Raw genomic sequence first — 19,504 nt, forward strand, 5'->3', positions numbered from 1 at the left:
AGCAGCCACAACAGAGAGGCTATGGATTGAATGGCCATGTAAATGGACTTAGCCTTCCACCTCTAGAGGGGGAGACATGCTGGCAGAGGATCCTGGAGACTTTACTGTGCTGTGGCCTGAGGGTTAGCCAGCAGCCTGGAGATTAAGGGGTTAACTACACCTAGCCAGGTAGAGTGACCAATAGGAATGTAGGTGGGACTTTTCAAACTGGGACAAAGGAATTTGGGTTTTTTTTCTTTTCTTCCCTTTTGTCTCTCTGAGAGAGTTCTCTGCAGCTACAGAGAGGGACAAGCATGTCTCTCTCTCTCTCCAAGACACCATTCTTCATTTTCTGTAAGTAGGGTAAAGTTTAGGTAGTTTCATTAGGTTTTATTGTTTTAAGGGTTGGGTATGGGATCTGAGATCTGGCACTGCTTAAAGATGTTTTGGCTTTTCTTTGTAACTAAGTTCTAGGCCCATGGAGTTTCTCCATGAGTATATTTTGTTACCCTGCTATCTAGTCATTATGCTTGCAACAGGAATATTGTTGTAATAATAAAAGTTCTTTCTTTTCTTTTTATTAACCTGGCAGTGGTTAATGATGTGCCCTGATTTTTGTTTTAGGGGTAAGATTTCCCAAATGATCTTTCCCCTGATTTCTTTATCAACATTTGGGTGGTGGCAGTGGAAGTTTTATTCCCAAGATCTAGGTTTTTAAGATCTTGGGGGGAAGTTTTATACCAAAGCCTGGTAGATAAGGCTTTGGGGTACACTTGCTGGCCCCCACTTCTGCATTTATCATGCCAGAGTGGGGAAGGAGCCATGACATGGCCCACACATTGCCTGTTTGAATAAACAAAGGCTTCATTTTCTAGACTTTAGCCAGAGCAGTGGTTCGTACCCAGAGGTACACGGGGTAAGGGGTACACAGAACTCTTTCAGGGGTTCTAAACTCCTCTAGATCAGTGATTCTCCAACTTGTGGCTGCAACCCTCATGGAGGTCTCGGGACAGGTTTAGACGGTCAACAATTTTAGATCTGCAAATTTTGCCACTGTGCTGTTTGTCTCTGTTTTCAAAATCATTTATGAATATGTTGAACAACACTAGCTGCAGTATAGATTCCTGGGAGGGTGGGCACTTCTACTTACTTCTCTCCATACTGAAAACGGACTCATTTTTTCCTACCCTTTGTTTTCTTTTAACCAGTTGTCAGTCTGTGAGAAGACCTTCCTTCTTATCCCATGTCAGTTTACTTTTCTTAAGAGCCTTTGGTGGAGGACCAAAGGACCAGAAAGCTTTCTGAACATTTGAGCGCACTATATTCACTGGAACAAAAGACAGGACTATGCAGCGCTTTAAAGACTAACAAATTGGTTTATTAGGTGATGAGCTTTCGTGGGCCAGACCCACTTCCTCGGATCTGTGGGTCTGGCCCGTGAAAACTCATCACCTAATAAACCATCTTGTTAGTCTTTAAAGTGTGGCATAGTCCTGTCTTTTGTTTCAGCAAGACCAGACTAACACGGCTACATCTCTATTATATTCACTGGAAATCCTTGTTCCTCATCTGTTGATCTTCTCAAAGCATTCTAATTAGTGAGGGATGCTTTCAATTTATTTGCTGACTTTCCCCAAAAATTGTGTTAATCAATGTGTCTGATAATTCTGTCCTTTACTACTAACATTTCAACTAGTTTGACTAGTAGTGAAGTTAGGCGTACCAGCCTGTCATTTCCAGGATCACTTCTAGAAAGTTTTTTTTAAAATTAGCATCACATTAGCTATTCCATAATCATCTGCTAACGAAGTTGATTTAGTTACATAGCATAGTTAGCAGTTCCACGGTTTCGTACTTGAGTTTCTTTAGAAATCTTGGGTGAATATCATCTGGTCTTGGTGACTTATCACTGTTCAATTTATTAATTTATTCCCAGACAACCTGGACTGACACCTCAGTTCAGGACAGATCCTCAGATTGCTCACCTCAAAAGAATAATTTACGCATGGGACTCTCCCTCACATCTGGTGCAATGAAGACCAATGCAAAAAATTCATTTATATTCTCCACAATGGCCTTATCGTCCATAAGAGCTGTTTTAATATTATTATTCTTAAGATTCCTTCAGTTTTGATGCGATTGAGTCAAAACTCGAAACAGTGCAAATCCTATTAAAAGACATCGATAAGAAAGCGAGGGAGATTGGCCCAACTATCCACACTGGAAAAACGAAGTGGATGAAAAATGCATATTATTCAGAGTATGTCATACAGCTGGATGGACAGTCCAATGAGCTGGTGGATCAACATGTACATCTTGGACAAGTGTTGCAGATGGACTGTGAGTTGGGCCTGGAGTTCAGCAGGAGGAGGAGGTCGGGTTGGATTGCCTTTGGGAATCCGCACAGTGTTTTTGCTGATTCCAAACTTCCCATTGCTGCAAAAGCCCATCTCTTCTGGTAACTCTGTCTGACTGCAAAACCTGTAATATGACACTTACAGAAGAATCAAAGGTGTCAATCACCCAAAGAGTAATGGAGAGATGCATGGTGGGTGTAAGTAGGCTACAGCATGTTACAATTGACGATTTGTGCACGAGAAGCGGTGTCAATGATATCATCCAAGTTATGTATGACCGGAAAAGGAGATGGGCTGGCCATGTAGCAAGACTGACACACAGCAGATGGACAGCACATTTACTCCATTGGTATCCATGAGACAAGAAAAAAACAAGAGGAAGGCCTCCAGCACGTTGGATGGATCCTTTAAGGAGGATCCATGGAAGAGCATGGACGACAATTGTGCAAACGAGGATGGTGTGGAAAAGTTGCACCCTGCGTTGGTGGTGAGACTATCTGCATTGATGACATCAAGGATCTTCTGAGTATTCGAAGTGAGCATTCCTCTAGTGCTGATGTAGTTGTAATATTCTGCACTGATTAAGTCTCGGAGTGTTGTGTCTAGTTCTAGGCACCACATTTCAGGAAAGATGTGGAGCAATTGGAGAAGTTTCAGAGAAGAGCCACAAAAATGATTAAAGGTCTAGAAACCATGACCCATAAGGGAAGACTGAAAGAATTGGATTTGTTTAGTCTGGAAAAGAGAAGTCTGAGGGTATGTCTACACTTGCAGCCTATTTCGAAATAGGGCTGCAAATGTAGGCATCCAAAATTGCAAATCAAGCCCAGGATTTAAATATCCCACGCTTGATTTGCATGTTCCCATCTGGTTGCCATTTTTTAAATTTACAAGCCTGAAGTAACTGCCCGCGTCTACATGCGGCAGTGAAATGGTATTTCGAAATAAAGCCCTATTTCGAACTACCTGTTCTTCCTCCTGCAATGAGGTTTAACAGGTAGTTTGAAATAGGGTTTTATTTCGAAATACCATTTCACTGCCACGTGTTGACGCGGGCAGTTACTTCAGGCTTGTAAATTTCAAAAACGGATGGCAACATGCAAATCAAGCGCAGGATATTTAAATCCTGGGCTTGATTTGCAATTTCGAATGCCTACATTTGCAGCCCTATTTCGAAATAGGCTGCAAGTGTAGACACACCCTGAGAGAGGACATGATAGCAGCTTTCAAATACTTAAAGGGTTGTTACAAAGAGGATGGAGAAAAATTATTCTCCATAACCTCTGAGGATAGGACAAGAAGCAATGGGCTTAAACTGCGGCAAGGGAGGTTTAGGTTGGACATTAGGAAAAATCATAACTGTCAGGGTGGTTCAGCACTGGAATAAATTGCCTAGGGAGGTTGTGGAATCTCCATCATTGGAGCTGTTTAAGAGCGAGTTAGAAAAACAGCTGTCAAGGATCAAGGCTGAACAAAATATGGCCCAAGGGCTGGATCTGGCCCATGGACCACCCTCCTGGGACCCACAGGCACACAGCTGCCAGTGGTTTAAAGTGCAGTCCCAATGTTCCTCTGCTCTGTAGGGAGGGGGGAAGCTTTGTGTGATCTCCCCACCCCCAGCCCAGTGCTCTGCTGCTATTGGTCAGAAACAACTGGCCAATTAAAACTGACCTCAGGTAATCTCTCAGCTCCAATTGGCTGGAAACAGCCAGCCAATCAGAGCTGAAAGATTGGCCTGGGAGCCTGGGGGCAGGGCAAGCCTCTTCCCCCACCCAGAGCTGAGAGCCCTGTGGATGGAACAGCCTGTTTTTCCAATTGGTCTAGGGCTGCAGCAGGCAGGGAGCCCAGCCTGTCTTGGGGGTGCTGCTGGCCAGGAGATGTTTAGGTAAGCACCTCCCAGCCAGAGCCTGCCTGTGGCACCTCTGCCCCTCCTGCACCCTAACTCCCTCCCCCAGGTCACCAGCCAAACCCTCTGCACCCCCTGCCCCAATCACAACCCCTCCTTCACCCAAACACCCTCTCAGACCCCAGCCCATTTCCTGCACCCCAGTCCTTTACTCCGTGTGCCCTTCTGTACCCAGCCTCCATCCTAGACCCTCACCCCCTCCACAGAAAAGTGCAGCCCTTGACCACTTAGCAAAATCTTGGAGCGGCCTCCCACCAAAAATTATTGCCCATCCCTGATCTAGATGGTGCTTGGTCCTTCCATGAGGGCAGGGAACTGGACTTGATGACCTCTTAGTTCTAATAGTCTATAATTCTCTGATTAGTAAGTTACATCTGAAGAAGGAAGCCTGCCACACAAACACTGGGGTCACTGGATGATCGAGGTGCCAATCTGCTGTCCCTCATGGAAACCCGTCAATAGAGCTGAGTGGGAACTGGGATTTCCGGTCCTTAGGGAATCTTGCTTTTCTGAAAAATACATCATTCTGATTCAGAATGAAAAGTCGCAAACTGTGACATTTCCCAGGGAGTAGATTAAAAAAAGAATCCTGTTTCAGAAAAATACGGAGGGATTTTTTTGTTTGAAAGTTTTCTGAGACAGTTCCCTGGCTGCCCAGCCAGCAAGTCAGCCAGGCAGATAGTGAATTGGGCAGCCCATCCACCAGCAGGGAGGCAGTGCAAGGAGTCAGCCCTAAGAGACTGGGTCACTAGTCAAGAACTGTGGGAGCCTTGAAACCCAGGGTCATCAGTGCAGGACGCCAGCAGGCTAGCTAGGAGATCTGATTGGAACCTGGCTGGTTTCCATGGAAAGTTTGGATGGAATCGCCGTGTTCCCCTAACACAATTCCCATTCTGTCTCCTCAGCATTTTCTGCTGGGAAAACTTCCGAAGAGCAGATTTGTTTGTTTCTCCTCTAGCGTTCAGCTTGCCCCTTTCCATGTGAAATCGCACTGCATCCTTGGCCCTGGCAGCTGAGCCCTGGGAAGCTATCTTTCCGTAACAAGCAATTTTTCTGCATCCAAGGAGAGAACTGGAACGGAGCCCAAGCTTGCGTGAGGAAGTGGAACGTGCATTCTGCTGAAAGATTCACTTGCTCCAATTAAGTCCTGAAGCATCTTCTGATACTGTACCCCCCCGGAGAGACACTGACACCTTGAAAAATGTGCCTCTTGGCCCAGCCGGTTGAGCGTGGCGGGGGAAAGGCAGCTGGTGCTCATTAAGCAATGTAACCATAATGAGCCCTTGTTCCATAGGACCCCAGCACCATTAGTGGTTTTGATGTGGTATTTTGAGGACAAATTCCATACCTACTACTGCTGCTGAAGAGGGCTGCAGGGACACTTCCCGCACTGCCTACTTCAACACGAGCCTGCAGAGAGCACTGACCACAGGATGCTCACTGCTGTGACAGGGGTTCTCAAAGTTTGTTTTCTGAGCTCCTGTGTCACAACAACTGTTCCTCTTCATATAAAAGCCAGGGCTGGCGTTAAGGTAGGGGTGGGCAAGAGACAGCTTGTAGGCCGGATTTGGCCCACCCAGCTGTTAGATCTGGCCCGCGGCTACCCTGCTGCACCCCTGCCCTTGGGTCAGTCGAGATCCAGGGGTGGAGAAATGTGCAGTCATTCACTGGGAGCCATCAGCCGTTTTGAACATAGACCCTCAACCCCAGGTCTTGGTTGGCCTGGGGGCAGGGGAGTGCGTGAAGTCTCCTCACTCTACCAGGGGTGTAGGGCGCCTAGAGGGAACCATCAGCTGCTCAAAACGGCTGGGAATATTGCCAGTCTCGGGCGCTCCAAACTCATGAGTCAACACCAAATCTTGAGACTTGGATGAGCCAATGTTGGTCTTTGCATTTGCCTTCTGGTTTTTTAGCCTTTACCTTGAGGTTTTTCTCCTTTTCCCCTTCTGTCACCCGCTAGGACTGAGCTTTGCCTCAGTGGTTTCATTCAGGGAACAAGGCTCATTCCTGCAGCTCTTTCTTTATGCATTTGCAAGCCAGAGGATTGCCTTACGAACAGAGCACTCAGCCCCCCGTCAGTCATCACTAACATGCAAGCCTTAGTAAGCTGATTATTTGTATGTTGTTTGAATACAAATGAATCATTAGAAACATTAATAGAGGCAGCTTGACTTTGTAATTAGCCCTGTGTTTATACTGCATACATGAGTTGTTAATCTTCTCCAAACACATTTGAAATAATCAATCTGTATTTAAATAAATTGACATGCAATTGTATCTTAATCTACATTAAATTCTTATTTAGGAACCGCTAATTGCCAGCCATTATAAATGTTTCTGAGGCTAACAACAACTGGGTCTGATGGAGCACACTGTTTGCCTGGGAGTCGAAGCGCAACATGTGCTGAGTTACAAGTACACAGGAGTTTGCTCTTCCTGCAGCTTCCTCGTCAACTGAACGTTCCTGAGGACCTCAATCTGACATGGTTACAATATGATGTTTTGTACCTTTTGTACAGAGGTGGGTGAATCAGTTCTAGATTCCAATGCATTAATAAGGTTCAGCAGGTGCTAGATAAAACATCTCAGATGAGATGATTTCAAGAATTAGCCAGTTTTCATTTTGTCAGCCAGAGAAATTGAAAATAAATTGCTTAATGTCTAAAACGCATTTTTGGCAGCCTTAGCATTTTCCCTACGTTGTTTAAATATTCATCTTTTTATTTGGTTTGTAAAAACAAACCCCATCTCCTCTTATTGTCACATCTGATCACCCAGATCCCAGGTGATAGAAGTATGGATGTTAAGCTGAAAATCATGTCTGCCAACAAATTTTATAGTCTCGGAGAGGGAGCTGCGTTAGTCTGTAACTTTTAAAAATAACTAGCAGTCCTGTAGCACCTTAGAGACTAACAAATATAATGTATCATGAGCTTCCGTGGGTAAAACCCTGATGAAGTGAGTTTTACCCACAAAAGCTCATGATATAATTTATTTGTTCGTCCCTAAGGGCACATCTACACAGCAGGGCTAAAGCCGAAATAAGCTACGCAACTTCAGCTACATCAATTGCGTAGCTTAAGTCTACATAGTTTATTTTGCTTTTTGGTGCTGTCTAAACAGCAGGAAGTCGAAGGAAGAACACTCTTTCTCCAACTTCCCTTGCTTCTCGTAAAATGATGGTTACAGGAGTCGGAGTAAAAAGTCCTCCAACTCGACATTATTTCAACATTATGTTGAAATATCTGCTTGTAGAGTAGACGTCAGTTATTCCAAAATAAAACTGCTGTGCAGACGTACCCTAAGGTGCCACAGGATTGCTACTTGTAGTCTTCACCAAACATATGATATTGCTGTGTTTTCTTTAGCTTAAGGGAAAGAACTTTATCAGACAGCAGGAGAGTCAGGAACTCAAGGCTCTGTCCTCTGAGATTATCTTCCTTAGGCCTCCGGGAAGTCAGATAATCATTCTGTGCATCAGTTTGCCCATCTGTAAAATGGATGTAATGATTGCCCACTTCCCCAGGCTGCTCTGAAAATTGACAAGCAACCGTGTTTAAAAAAAAAATTTGAAGGATGCCTTAAGGAAAGTGAAATAGTAAACCGTTTCTAGTTTGTGGCTAATTCATACCTCAGTTGTAATAATTGAGCTACAATTCTAGGGACCTCCTCTGAGTAAATGTTTGGTTGTGAGTGAGTGAGGAATAGACCGTTTTTGGTAAAGTCACTTCATCGTAACATTGAATTATTTTTCTTTGTCCCTTTAATTTCTGTTGTTTCATAGTTATTTACTTGCTGTTGTTGTAGCTGAAAATTTTTCCAGAGATTAAGGACGAGATTGTCAGTTGGTGTAAATAACATTGGACTCCTTTGGAGCTTATTTATACTAGTTGAGGATCTGGCCACTTGAGTTCTTTTTTTTCACATTTTTTATTGGAAAAAGAAATCTGGCCCTTTTGTTGCTACTGACAAAAGACATTAAAAACACAGAGGAAATTTTTCTAATTTTTAGAGAGATGGGAGGAGGTTATAATGTCTCCTCCCCTCCCCCCAATAACATAAAATGCTCTTATAGAGGCAAGAGTGGCACATCTTGTTTTAGACTTGCTTTGGACCATAACTATCAATAGTTGTATTATTGAACTGGCTGGAGGCCGCAACAGAGATTTGGAGTGCTGTTGTACTGACACGTGCACATTGTGAGAGATGGCCCCTGTCCCAGCCAGCTTGCAATCAAAGACGACAAGATAAAGGATGAAAGGGTCAAGGAAGGCATCAAGAAGGGACTTAAGGCAACAGAGGTAGGCTTAGCACTCAGGTTTTCCGAATCCCAATCCACTGAACTAGCTACTGGAACATGCCACTTCTATAATGCGTATCTGTTAGACAGGAGCCAGGCAAAAGAGCCCCAAGGCACAAACACTGTGCGTTGCACTTTTTTCCTTTACATCTCTGACTTTGGATGCAACAAGGTTTATCCAAGTTCCTCGCCTTCAATTCTATCGACTCAAGTTGATCAAAGTTCTTCCCCTTCAACTCTATTGATCTGCAACATGCCCAGCCACGTGGAAGCCAGCTTCCCGACTTGTCCAGGTAGAATTCAACTTTCCTAGCACCTCTGGTCAGTCGCTGCGGATTCTTTCCTTTTCCTTTTCCTCTTTGTTTCCACTTTTCATTGCCACTCACAGGATTTTCCTTGTCAGTGACTTGTTGGGATCCACTCTCAGTGCTTGAAATTGTATGTGTGCTACGTGCCTTTACTTAGTGAAAATCCCATTACCTTCACTAAATGCCCAAATCACCTTCCATTACTGTCACTGGAAAGACTCCTGTTGAAGGCCAATGGGAGCTGAATTAGACCCTAAACTATTGCTTATATGCATATTTCACAGCATTGTATTTGCCTCTCAGTAGCCGTCATTTGGCTGCAGTGCGCTATACATATTAATAATCTGTTTGCTTGTAGAGAGCGCCTTCCATCCTAAATGATCCGTCAGCACTTGACAAACATGATACAGAATCAATTCACTCACAACTCAAATCCTGCCACTTCTGCCGTGCAAGGCATACAATAACATTACACAGCGTAGGAGAGGAAACAGAGAAGGATACTGGATGCAGCTGAAACTAGGAGGAGTTTAGGTAATGTTAAGAAGCCAAGATTCATACCATTGACTTGCAAAAAGTACCAGGACGATATCACAAGACCATCTGTCTTAGAATTTGTCCAGGTATGCAGCAGTGTTTCATCTACAACTCATAACTATCTGCGTTTACTCATTCCGGTTACATTCTTTATCATGTCTCTCCTGCCCACGCTCATTTGGTAACATTTGCCATTTAATATTGCAACAATACACAAGGTTATTGAACCGGTTCTAACTCGTATCTGATAATAGCCAGGCTATAACGAATGGCTGACAAAAGAGCTAGGCGTTTTATTATTGACTGATTGATGTGATTATTTTAGACAAGATTGGTGAGTATTATCTTTTACTGGACAGCTTGGCTACGTCTAGACAGGCATGATTTTCTGCAAATGCTTTGAACGGAAAAGTTTTTCCGTTAAAAGCATTTGCGGAAAAGAGCGTCTAGATTGGTACGGACGCTTATTCGCAAAAGCACTTTTTGTGGAAAAGCATCCGTGCCAATCTAGATGCAGTTTTGCGCAAGAAAGCCCCAATCGCCATTTTCATGATCGGGGCTTTTTTGCGCAAAAAATACCACGTTGTCTACACTGGCCCTCCTGTGCAAAAGCATTTGCGCAAGAGGGCTTTTGCCCAAACGGGAGCAGCATAGGATTTCCGCAAGAACACTGACAATCTTACATGAGATCGTCGGTGTTCTTGCAGAAATTCAAGCGGCCAGTGTAGACAGCTGGCAAGTTTTTCCACAAAAGCAGCTGCTTTTGTGGAAAAACTTGCCAGTCTAGATGCAGCCCTTCTGTTGGTAAGAGAGACAAGCGTTTGAGTTTACAAAGAAGTCCCCAGGAAGAGCTCTCTGTAAGCGCCAAAGCTTCTCTCTCTCACCAGCAGCATTTGGTCCAATAAAATATCTCCTCTCATCCCTCTTGTCTCTCTGATATCCTGGGACCAAAATGGCTACAACACTTCATGCACATATGGGTACACCTAGCCTACATCCCTCTGTCAGCAGAGGGATGTAAATGAGGCACTTCGAAAGTGCAAATGAAGCAGGGATTTAAATATCCCATGCTTCATTTGCATAATCGCGTCCTGGCACTCTTTCGAGCAAGTGCCATTTCGAAGGTAAAACCACGGTCTAGACGCAGTTCTTTCAAAAACAGCAGGTTTTTTCAAAAGTTCCCGTACGCTTCATTTTTTGAGGAGTACAGGATCTTTTGAAAAAGCCTGCCATTTTCGAAAGAACCACGTCTAGACTGCGGTTTTACTTTCGAAATGGCACTTGTTCGAACGAGTGTCAAGACATGATTATGCAAATGAAGCATGGGATATTTAAATCCCCGCTTCATTTGCACTGTCGAAGTGCCTCATTTACATCCCTCTGCCAACAGAGGGATGTAGTCTAGGCACAGCGTAAGTGAATATTTTAGGCATTTCCAGGAAGTTTTCAGACTAAGGGCAGTGCTTAGTACTTGAGTTTGATTTTAGCTTCTAGATCATCTTCTAAGCTGAGAGTTGTGTTTTTGGGCATTTGTCTGTCTCTTAAATTTAATTCCTCTAGAGCCACTCTGCATTGCTTGGTGTTTATTTTCTCTTGCTGTAATGCTAAATAAAATACTTTTAAAGGCAAACTGGTTTATAAAGTGAAGTCAAAGCAAAATTGCAATCTTTGCTTGTTGGGTGACCCTTCTTGACTCCTGAATCTCAAACCTAGATGCAACCTCTCCTATAGAAAATACCATTCATCTCTCTGATCTTTGTCTTTTTAGCACTAATTCTCTTTTTTCTGGGGTTGAAATACTTACCTCCAGTCCATTCAACACCCTCAAAATTTGTTTTCTCTCTGTACACAATGATACTCGAGAAAAAGATCCTGTAGTCATGAATGCTTGATACACTGTAGGGTATTTCTAACTGGCTTTATGTGTCATTATTTTGATAGCAACTGTATGCTCCCTTATCTGCAGACATCACCAGGATAAGGACTTGCTAAAAGGTTTGTACTCTTCTAGCTTCTATTTTGGTGTGTTCTCTTTGAAGGTTGCCAGGAACTTGGTAACTAATACAGGATAGGAAGGACTTTTTGCTCATGATATTTAGTTCTTCAAGCCTCTGCTTTCTTTCTTTTTAAAAGCCCTTGTGTTTGTGGAGAAAAACTTGAAACTGTCACCCCTTATATGCTCCTAAACCAGAAGTGAAATAAAAAGAACCCATTATGGATCACTTTTTACATCTCATGTGTGTTTTTTTTATCATTTTTTTAAGCTAATGGCTTTTATAACCAGTCTCTTACATTTTTTGTGGCCTAACATGATTGTTCCTTTTGAACATTTAGGCCATGTGTACACCACTCTGGGGATCGACATTGCAGTGATTGATCCACCAGCTGTCGATTAATCGCGTCTGCCGTTGACACAATAAATCAGCCTCTGAGAGTCCTCCTATTGATGTCGATACTCCACCATGATAAAGACAGTTCCCACTGACTTTCATGCGCACAAGACGCCACAGTGAGTATGTTGTCTTCGGCTACGCTATTTGTGTAGCTGAAGTAGATCGGCAGTGCAGGTAAGTGTAGTCAAGGCCTTAATGCTGGCACTCCTGAGGACTTAATGTTTAAAGCTATAGCATCTCTTTGATACTTTCCCAGACTTACCTGAGGAACGAACGGGTGAGGTAGTGACCTGCCTTTTGGATTTTAGCAGAGCCGGTCTTAGAGTCAGGAGAGCTGGGCAGAGACCTGGGGCAGCCATTTTCAAGGAGCTACTGACAGAACCAGTCTTACAGGCGGGCAGTGACCGCATTTTGGCCCGACCTCCCAAATCCTCCCCCCAGGTTTCCCTGGTTACTCCCTGACCCCCTTTTTGTTGTTGCTTGACAAATTTTACGTGGTGGGGTTTTTTTTTTTCTTTCGCTTGACACATTTTTCTCCAGTATTTTTTTTTAAACCATCTGGCAATGCTACGGGCAAGCCGAGCAGGCCGGAGCCGCCAGTTGATTAGGTCCAGCCCTGGACTTCAACATATCGTTCTTGCTGAGGAGATATACAAGTCATGGACATATAGGTGCTGGAACTAGAGCTGGGGGAAGCAGTGCTGCATCTCCTGGTTTGAGATGGTTTCCATAACGTAGCCTAAGGCCCAGTGTGCATTAGCCTTGGGAACTACAAGTTGTGGGCTACAAATTGCAGCGTGTTGGGAGAACATCCCATAGGAGGTCTCAACTTTCAGCTCTGACTGAGATGGAGTTTGGAGAAGATAGCAGGCAAGCAGAGAGGAGGCCACTGGGCTGTAATCCTGTTCCATGTTCTTGACAAAATTAGAATGCCTTGTTCTTGGTGATTTGTCACCAGTGAGATGTCTCCCGACGTGTTCTTCTCTCTGAAACGTTGCCAATGGCTGCAGCGGCGGCACACTGTATTAAGGAAGTGACAGAGCTGCTCTTCCTGGCATCAGCAACTATTTAAAGCAAGATCGTCTTTATTCCTAATTCTGTTTTTTCTGCAGCCCTATAACACATGCCTGTAATAAGAACTGTTGCAGGGACCTGGTTTCTATGGTAATACCGATGATTAGTCATGAGCCCCACTTCACAGCGGTTGCCCGTTTCAGCCGTTGATCCGGTTGGGGGGGTGTTGACTAACTGAACTCTACCATCTGTTAAGGGCTAGGCCATATATTTATGAGTGTCATGTTAAGCCACTTCAGCGAGTGTGCACCGTATTAATTATCTAACTGCAAAGGAAAGGATATGATGATACACTGAAGCTTAATTATTTTTTGAAGCGCATTCACTGAAACCCTGTTGTGCTGACTTGCAAGTTGAAAATGGATTACCGTTCCTTCTGAGGAGACGCAATTCTGTTCCCTTGAAGGGCACACAAACGTCTTATAAATGGATGAATGGGCAGGCAGGTTTGCTGTTACAATTTAGCCAAATATTTTCTTGAACTCGAAGTTCAGATTTCTTCTGGTAGATGGGGGGTGCTTCAGGGAGCCTGTAAAAAATGTGCTTTCTGCTCATCTGTTTTTGGGTTGTCTGCTTTGGTCTTGATCCAGTGAGAGGATGGCTGGATGGATCTAGTTCTGAGGTCTAAAGTTAATCTTCCTCTCCGTCGTCTCTCTGAGGCCTTTCAAAGACAGGATGCTGAGGCGCTAGCAGAAAGAAAGAAGTCTCCTAATGCAGATGCTGCTTTGCTCCCATCCAGAATGTCAGGTAGAGACAGAGGGTGAGATAAAAGAGGCTTTGTTTGAAGGAACAGTCTCCTTAGAGACAACATGTTGATGGGCACCATGTGGAGAATTGCTGTGACCAGAAGGTGCGCTCCCATCTTTAAGGTGCTCTGTAATAGAAAAATACCATGATATTATTCTCTGAGTTATAGAATCATAACACGCTAGAACTGGAAGGGACCTCGAGAGGTCATCAAGTCCAGTCCCCTGCCCTCACAGCAGGACCAAACACCATCTAGATGTCTGGCCAACCTGTTCTTAAATATCTCCAGTGATGGAGATTCCACAACCTCCCTAGGCAATTTATTCGTGTTTCACCACCCCGACAGGAAGTTTTTCCTAATGTTCAACCTAAACCTCTCTTACTGCCATTTCAGCCCATTTGTGGACTGCTTTGTGAAAAAGGGGAAACATCAGACACTATAGATAATGTTTTAAGTGCTGATACGTTCACTGACTGTTTTGCTGAGGGCAGGAACCCTCCTACATGAGGGATTTTGGTTCTGCTGAGGAAATTTCCACAACTGTGTGGAACTATTTTCCATTGCCGTTGCTGAAGAAGACCCATGCAGCCCTTCGCTGTATAAAACCAGCAGTAAGGAGAAGTATGGATGTGTTTGCACTTTTGTATATATCATCAGTGAGACCAAGAGAGGAATATTGCATGCAGATTGGTGCCTGCATTTTTAAAAGGACACTGAAATATTGGAGACAGTGCCGAAAGGATCCATCAGAATGGGATCAGGGCTATACAATATGCCTTAGAGCGAAAGACTTAAACTCAACAGATTAGCTTTATCACAAAAAGAGTCGGAGGTCATCTGAATTTGATGTGCAAGGCCTTCTATGGGGAGAGACAACTGAGTCTGAATGGGCTTTTTAATCTGGTGAAGAAAGGCATATCAACCACCATTGGCTGGCTGTTAAAGCCAGATGAATACATAGGCCCATATTTTTGCCAGTGACAGCGATTAACTCTTGCCATGGGGAAGGAGGGTTCTCCATCTATGAAGTCTTCTGGAAAATGTGCTTTAACCAAGCCCAAACAATTGGTATCGGTACCTGAAGACGTTCCATGGACTGAGATCAGCCTAGGTGACATAATGGTCCTTTCTGGCCTTAAATCGGTGACAAAACATGCACAAGTGCATGTGAGCCATCACATCCTCCTGTTGCACTGTTGTGGAATCCAGCAGGGGGTGCTGCAAGCCAACAGTTTTGCACTGCCAGGGGGACTTTCTTTTTCCCGTTTATCTAACTGTAAACAAAAGATAAGTTCCAGGCATGCCAGCTTCTTCCTTAAAACCGCCTCTGACCAAAGGGAATTTGACTATGCAAACATGCACACATTTTAAGATCAAGCTTAGAGGCCATTATGCCTGAAAAGTGCCTGTGTGGTTTTTGGTTGCAAATCTCTAATCGCTCTGTGCTCCTCTTTTCGACAGAGGAATTGACAATAACATAATATGTACTGTCGTTCACTAACTTCCAAAAGTAACCTGGTTGCAGGGTTTTCTGTTTTCCCACCTGCTTCCTGTGCCACTGCTTTAGAAAAGGACCATTTCCCTACGTGTTTAAGCCTTTTCATGAGAGCTCTTACTGAAAATTTCCATTTTTTTCCCTCTCCCCTCCTTTTCCTCCTCTTGTCATGGGAAAAGGGCATAAGGTGCTGCAGCAACTGGGCAAAACCAACAATTTTTCATTTTTTTTAAAAATTTGGTCAAATTGGAAAATTTCCAAATTTAGGAATATGTCTGCTTTCAAAGTCAGACTGATCTTCGGAATGAGGGTGGATCATTCAATACATTTCCACTAGCCTTTTTAAATGTCCCCTATTAAAATCCAGTCTCTAATGGCGGGGGAGGGTCACCCTTCTTTTCTCAGAAGGGAGGGAAGAAAGTTTGGGAGAAAATGGGAGAGAGAGGATATGAAGAAAATCATGCCTGATTTTTCCTCTAGAGCCCACAAAGGCCCTTGTAAGGGAAGCAGGCAGGCAGGTGAGTTTACCATGTCACAGTGAATCAACCATTCTTGCGGTTAAGCTTGCTCATGAATGCACTGCATGTCAAAAGATGCCCGATAGAAAATGTCTGTATACCCTTCCCCCCATGGATAAAACTACAAAATGAAAAGTTATCTTTCTATAGCTGCGGTCCAAGGTCTCGTCTTGTGAGCACTTGCATGAGTCGTCTTCTGCTGTGCTGTTTTGTGTTGCAAAATGAGCAATGACATAAATAAATTGCATAGCATTGGGTGGCTCGGCGCTTCGGAAATTGTAATTCAGTAATAGTTCCCCTCAAACCCTGCAAGAGTGGACTTTGCAGTGAACGTCTGCAAGGCCTCTCCTTCACCTACTGTAGTTTATGTTAAAAAAAAAAATGTGAATGCTTTGTTAGGTTCAGAATGACCAGGTCTTAGATACTAAACTTCTTTATTTGGTCAGTCTCCTAATCTAAGCCCTGTTATTGTGTTACAAAAACTCTCTCGGTTCTCAGTCTACAGTACACACCGCTAATTTGTAGCTAATCCTCCCTTGGTGGCATCTTTAATAAGAGTGCAGAGGTTTTTGTTCTTTTTTCAAAATAAGATGCACATGTGGCTGTTAAACCAGCATTTCTCTGTTTTGGATTATAAATTACACAATATACTGACAGCAAGCACAATTTTTTTCTGTAATCTTTTCTATTGGTTGTGGTGTGTGTGTGTGTGTGTGTGTGTGTGTGTGTTTCCAGCCAATCTAGGGTTGCCAACTTTCTAATCGCACAAAACCGAACACCCTAGCCCCGCCCCTCCCCAGAGGCCACACCCCTTCTCCAAGGCATGCTGAATACAATCCCCTACCTCAGTGACTAAGCTCTCCTCCATCCTCACTGAGGCTGGGGCAGGAGGTGTGGTACAGGTGGGGGTGCGACTTCTAACTGGGGGTGCTGGCTCTGGGGCGGGGCCAGAAACAAGGAGTTTAGGGTGCAGAAGGGGGCTCTAGGCTGAGGTGGGTGAGGGGAGGAGGGATCTGGGATAGGGCTGGGAATGAAGTGTTCAGGGTGTGGGGAGGGGTTCTGTGTGGGGGTGTGAGCTGAGGCTGAAGGATTTGCATTGCAGGAGCCGGGTCCAGGTTTGGGGATGGGCTGGCGCTTGAGGTACAGGCTTACCTCAGGCAGCTCCAGGGTAGCCGGGCAGCAAGGCTAAGTCAGGCTCCTTGCCTGTCCTGGCACTGTGCTGCACCCCAGACGTGGCCACCGGGTCTGGCACTGAGGTGGGTGGGGAGGGGTCAGGACTCAAAAGATTCTACAGGCTCTTGCCCATAGACACTGCCCCCTCAGCTGGCCAGTGGGAATGCAGAGCTGGTGCGTGGGGCAGGGGTAGCGCATGGACCTGCTGGCTGCTTCTGGGATGCCAGGACCAGTAAGGACTAGCCTGCCTTAGCCCTGCAGCACCACCCACTGGACTTTTAATGGCCCGGTCATCAGCACTGTCCCGAGCTTCCAGGCTTTGGTGATGGCAATAGTGAGCAAGGAGGGAAGGAGTCCAATCTTACCAAGCATCTATTTTCCACTATGGGCAGATGAGTGGGTGGAGTCTCGGTTCCACTTTCCACCATGGCTGTGCACTGGACAGTGGGACTGGTGCAGACAGGAGAGCCGACAGCTTCCATGGGCCCCGAGCAAGATGTGGGGGAGGGGTCCGGCTTCATGCCCCCAGAAAGGGTGGGGCCTCATGTGGAAGGGGCAGGGCCTCATGTGGAAGGGGTGGGGCCTCATGTGGAAGGGGTGGGGCCGGGGCTGCCAGCCATCAGTACCACCTGGAGTGCAAAGAGTGGCACTCTAGTAGCAATTCAAAGTGTGCAGGGCTCTACTCGGCTGCTGAATTGCTGGGCTCCATGTTCTCCCCTCCCCCCCGCCCGCCCATCATGGGCCTGGATGCAGGGCATGTTCCCCTTCCAGAGCAGGGTGGGAATTGGGAGGCAACAGTGCAAAAACAGGCTGCCACCTTCGCTGGCTGTGTGGCCAAGCCATTTAAAAAAAGACAAACCCAAATCCCCAGGAGAACCTGGGCTGCAGCTCGCCCTGGCTGGACCTAGGAAGTGTTCAGGGTATCACCTCGGCTAACAACTGTCGTTTTGAGTGTTCATGGACTGTGACATCTTTAAGCGAAACTATCAGTTGTTCTGAAGTCTTGCTACAGCAAGCTTGCTGGGATAAGCTCAAGCTAGACCAAGTTTACCAGGATACGCTCACATCTCTTCTGGCTTTGGCTGGGTTAGACTTACCTTGTGCCATTGCACATCTGGGTAAAAATAGTTAATGCCGGGGCACTGAATTTGGGATCAGTGGAGTGGATAAGGATCACGATCTTGTGCTTACAAATGTTGCAAAAGTGTGCCACTAACGAGGGCCCATTTCACACACCAGTGAAATGACATCATGTCTCAGCTGTTCAACGCACAAAGCGATGCCGCACACCAACCTGGGAAAGGAAACAAAGAAGCGAGTCAGTTGGAATTGCAGGGAGAATTTACCTAGGCAGCATATAATTACTAGAACTGCAGTTTATTCAGTACATTGGAGTTCAGACACCGTCTATTACAAAAGATGTCTGACAGAATTGCCAACGATTCCCGGTTACTCCGAAAGTACCGAAAAAGTCCGTCGATGCTTGGCTGGAGAGAGCTGGTGGAATCACAGATCAATGTGCAAAGCAAGGGTTGAATGGATGAAGGTGAAAAAAGCAAGCCAGAACTTGTAATCCATCGGTTCCCCTGTCTCCAGGATTTTTATATGACAGATAAAGTTGTAAGACAGATGGTGTTCTGAGCTGGGTAAAACCATGTTGTGGATTGAGTTAAAACTGCAAAGGTACCATTCAGTTAACATAATGGTTAATGAATCAATCAGAGGAAACTCAACCTTTGGATTTGTTTAGTCCACAGAAGAGACGGGTGAGGGGGGATTTGATAGCAGCCTTCAACTTCCTGAAGGAGGGTTCCAAAGAGGATGGAGAAAGGCTGTTCTCACTAGTGACAGATGACAGAACAAGGAGCAATGGTCTCAAGTTACAGTGAGGGAGGTCTAGGTTGGATATTAGGAAAAGCTATTTCACTAGGAGCGTGGTGAAGTATTGAAATGGGTTCTCTAGAGAGCGGGTGGAATCTCCATCCCTAGAGGTTTTTAAGTCCTAGCTTGACAAAGCCCTGGCTGGGTTGATTTAGTTGGGGTTGATCCTGCTTTGGGCAGGGGGCTGGACTTGATGATCTCCTGAGGTCTCTTCCAGCTATATGATTCTAACTTGAGCCAAAAGGGGGTTGTGAATTTGCCCATGAGTCGGCAGGAAGCTTTCTCTGAGGGTGGTATGTGTGTGTGTGTGTAGGCGGGATTAAAAGAAATTAAGAACAGACAGAACAGAAGAAGCAAAACAAAACAAAACAAAAATTTTTAAAAAAGCAGGAAAATTTGCTAGGAGACCTGAATCTTTCTGTGCAGCAGTTCACCTAAAGAAGCAGTCAGCATTAGTGGGGAAGATGGAAGCCGACGGTCATGAGTCCTTTAAGGGCTGCTCTGTGTCTACTGGGAAAGACAATTCTAATCTGGCACATGACCGTATATAATTAGACAAATAGATACATTTTGGTTTGTTAAACAATGGACATTTTCTTTAACATTAGATTAAATAATTCCGATAATTACGGGTACTGTGGCAAACCTGGCTATGAAAAGAAGAATTGCTATGAACTTAAGGTTTAGGTTGGACAACCAGGACCAGGCAGGCTGTTTAGGAAACTGGAAAACATCAAGATGAAGGGGCAAAGTTTAGAGAAAGCTCAAGGATCTGCCCCATGGCTTCTGCTTAGAGTTGAACAGCAAATTAATGGGCATTTGGCTCTTGAGTGTG

General features: G+C 44.9%; 1 long non-coding RNA gene across 1 annotated transcript; it reads left to right on the forward strand.

Annotated features, from left to right (window-relative positions):
• The first annotated feature begins 1,510 nt into the window (after window positions 1-1,510).
• Window positions 1,511-17,344, forward strand: LOC149523820 (uncharacterized). Its single transcript, XR_016350446.1, has 3 exons — window positions 1,511-2,871; window positions 6,548-6,763; window positions 11,722-17,344. It is a non-coding gene; the product is annotated as an uncharacterized LOC149523820 (long non-coding RNA).
• The last annotated feature ends 2,160 nt before the right edge of the window (window positions 17,345-19,504 follow it).

The sequence above is a fragment of the Pelodiscus sinensis genome, chromosome 11 (assembly GCF_052426305.1).
Source record: "Pelodiscus sinensis isolate ZL-2025 chromosome 11, ASM5242630v1, whole genome shotgun sequence".
Taxonomy (NCBI): Eukaryota; Metazoa; Chordata; order Testudines; family Trionychidae; genus Pelodiscus; species Pelodiscus sinensis.